Below are 3,713 nucleotides of genomic sequence, written 5' to 3' on the forward strand. Positions count from 1 at the left end.
TAAAAAAATATTTTTAAATAAAAAAACTTTTAAAAATTATTTAAGAAAATAAATAAGTTGTAATGATTATAGATGATATATCTCTTTCTATCATGAGTAAACATCATCGGTTGACATCAAAATATTTGGTTTTCATTAAAAAGATAAAACAAAGAAAAGATGAATAGTTGACAGGTGATTCTATTACTTTTTTTGATCTTGATCAAAATATTTTAAATTTTTTATTTGCTATAGGGTTCAGATAATTATTTAGATTTAGATTTTGATAATATATTTTTTGATTAATTAGATCATATACTTAAATATTGATTTATATATATTATATATATATATATATTTATATATAATATATATATATATATAATAATGAATGAAAAATCTAATTAATCAAATTAACTTAATTAGTTTAAATTAATTTTATTCTATTTAATCTAAATTTTATTTTTATTAAATGATGAAGGAATAATGGAACTATATATCATGTGAGTCGTGATTCGCTACATAAGGTGAATACACTTTTTGATGGAAAATTTGTGGTGCACTAAGCAAGGTATAGGGACAGGATATTAGACTTTGAACCTAACTTCAATGCTACTCTTAAGCTAAGATTAATATGTTAGTAAATTATTTATCTTTCACCTTTGACCTAATTTCTCATCACTTGGGATTAGGGAACGACATGAGTTGGGTCGGATCATATTTTCGATCAATTCGATCCAATTTAAAAAATATGTAGTCTTCGTTTGAAATTTAATATGATCGAAGTTAGAATGATTTCACTCGATCTGGATTCGACCGTCATTTTGAGATAAAATTTAAACACAACCTGACTGACTTGGAATAAATAAATTTATAAAAAATATGATTTTATTCAAAATAAATAATGACCTAATTGAAAACAAATAACATAGAGATAAGTATTATTGAAATTATCTCTAAATATATAAATTAAAATTACATTGTTTTCGAATTAAGTCATATCAAATCAGGTGTTTTTGATTTTAAAAATTAATATGACCGAACACGTTTTCTAAAAAATCCACCCCTGAACCAGATATTTAAAATGAATGCGACCCAATAAGATGGGATAGAATAATCTTCAACCCTTCTAATCTTTAACAAATAACAAAGACCGACTTAACTATATTTTCGAGTTCATAGATAATGATCACTTCGCTTTATTACTCACCCTCCTTTGGAATATATGAAACAGAAGAAACAAACTAAAGCATTAAGAAACCCTATTGCCGCCTAAGGTGGTACACGACTATGCTAAGCTCATCCTCTCGGACCTTAACTCAGCTTTGAACCAAAGATCAGCTTCAAACGCTCTTGGAAAAATTTGCTGGAAACGTCCACCGTTTGGTAGCCTGAAGATAAATGTTGACGGTGCTTAGTTTGAAACCTCGAGAGCCGCGGCCATTGGAATTGTTACCAGAGATCATCAAGACCTTGTAGTTGGTGGTTGTAGACATCTATTTTCTTAAAAGATAGAACTAGCAAGAGTTCATCTCCTAATAAGATTCTTCCACCACCATATCTTTTAAAGCAACAACCACACCAACAAACGTGCAACAACCGAGCAAGGAGTCTAGTTGCATTAGGATTCTATTGTTAGTTAGTTTTTTTTCACTATAAATACATGTAATCTTCCCCATTTGTAACACACGGATTTACATAGAATATAAAGAGGAAAGCACGAAAAAATACAAAGCCAAAGCTATTGTAAACGATTCGAAAGGGAAATAAAATGTAGCATTTTTTTTTACATTGATTCGTTCATTTCTCGCATGAGCATGTTATTTTTCTTGAGATTTGGTTTGAATAACCCAAAGCGTGAGTTGCGCCGATGACCAAAAAGGGGTGGGGTTTCGAAGTTTCGAACCTAGATCCACTCCCGAGGCATGTTCATTTTTTAAAGTATTTAATATTCCCCCTAAGTCAATCTTAATCTTTAATTTACCTTGAAATTTACCCTTTAATTTTACTTTTATATTAATTTTGTCCCATATATATATATTTTTAATTATATTTTTTTATTTATTACTATATTCCTTTATTTATTTATATTATTTTTTTATTATATATCTTATATCATTATATATATATATTATCTATATATATATATATATAGATGTATAGATGTATTAATTTTTCTCCATTTACTATGTATATATATTTTTTCTTAATATTATATTTTATACGTTTATATATATATATTTTCTTAATATTCTATTTTTGTTTTTATTTATTTATATATATTATATTTTAACTTTTTATTTTTTTTTTAATTTTTTTCTTAATATCATGTATATCTTTATTTTTTATTTGTTTTACTTAGTATTATATATTTATTATTTTTATTTGTTTAGTAAATACTACTTTATATGTACACATTATTTTTATTCCTTTTTAAATTCTTTTACCTTTTTTATTTTTTTTACTCCATTAATATTTTCCTTTTATATGTGTCTTTGTGTTTTAACATTTTATTCATTTTGTTTATTTTTATTATTATTTTTTTACGTGTTTTGTTATTTTCTATTTTTTCTTGTTTTATTTATTATTCTCACGTTTGCACACTTGCTATCCTAATTCGATTTTATACTCCGCTACGAGTCAAACGTTTTTATCTTTTAAGGTTATTCAAATCAATCAATTGTAAGTAATTTGAATCGGGTCTGTTAAATTTTAATTTCGAATTTTCACAACTAAGACAACCGATAAATTAATTGGTACCGAAAGGGCAATTCAAGGGTGCTAATCCTTCTTTGATCGTAACCGATTCCCGAACCCGACACATTTATGGTAAAAACGCAGATCATGTAAGATGGTGTCCGACCCACCTAAATTTATTTTAAAATGGTCGGTGGCGACTCCAATCCACATTTTTCAAGTCGAAGCCCAATTCTGGGGCCCAATTCTGGGGCCCAACCGAAAGACGATTACGACAGCTTGGCGACTCCGCTGGGGAGATGTAAGTGAGTCAGGCTAAGGTAATTTCCAGTTATCTTTTTAACGAAAATGATAAGTTTAAATTTTAAGGTAACATTTCGATCCTTTTTTACATACTTTTGATTATATTTTCGGGTAAATAGTTATACTAATCGTTTTCTCGTAATTTTAGCCTTCAAATCTTTTTCATTTAAGGCTCTACACCCGAGCTCCAAACCCTGTCTTAAGTGGGGGTGAAAGCGACACCTTCGTGTGAATTTATTCACCGTGCGGGCATAAGAGAATGTGTCATCTCGAGTTTCTTAGTCCACACAAGCCTGTTTTAGAACCTAAACTGGGAACCATGGAGAATTAGAGCCTACCCCGAAACCACATTCCAAAACCTAGGATATTTTTACCCTAACCATTTTCTTTTTTGTGTTTTTTTCTTTCGTCATTTTTTTATTTTTATTTTACTAATCCTTTTGCCTTTTTGTTTGTTTTCTAGCATTTGCATCATAACAAGAGGCTATTGATCCTTAAAAAGCATTTGTTAAACACACAATAAATTCAAATTAATGGACAAAGGTGTTGTAATACAAGAGATTAAAAACGCTGAGGCATGACTATGGTCCGAGAAGACTCAGAAAGAGAAGGGAGATAGTCTTCAGGGAAATTATGTGTCAGAGCTTGTTAGTTACGCGTCTGTCAGCCTGAAACAAAACGACGTCCAAGAACTGCAAAATATTTGGGACAGTTGGGGGAATGACAGAAAGCAG

Source organism: Hibiscus syriacus, unplaced genomic scaffold (assembly GCF_006381635.1).
Source record: "Hibiscus syriacus cultivar Baekdansim isolate YM2019G1 unplaced genomic scaffold, ASM638163v2 tig00111272_pilon, whole genome shotgun sequence".
Taxonomy (NCBI): Eukaryota; Viridiplantae; Streptophyta; class Magnoliopsida; order Malvales; family Malvaceae; genus Hibiscus; species Hibiscus syriacus.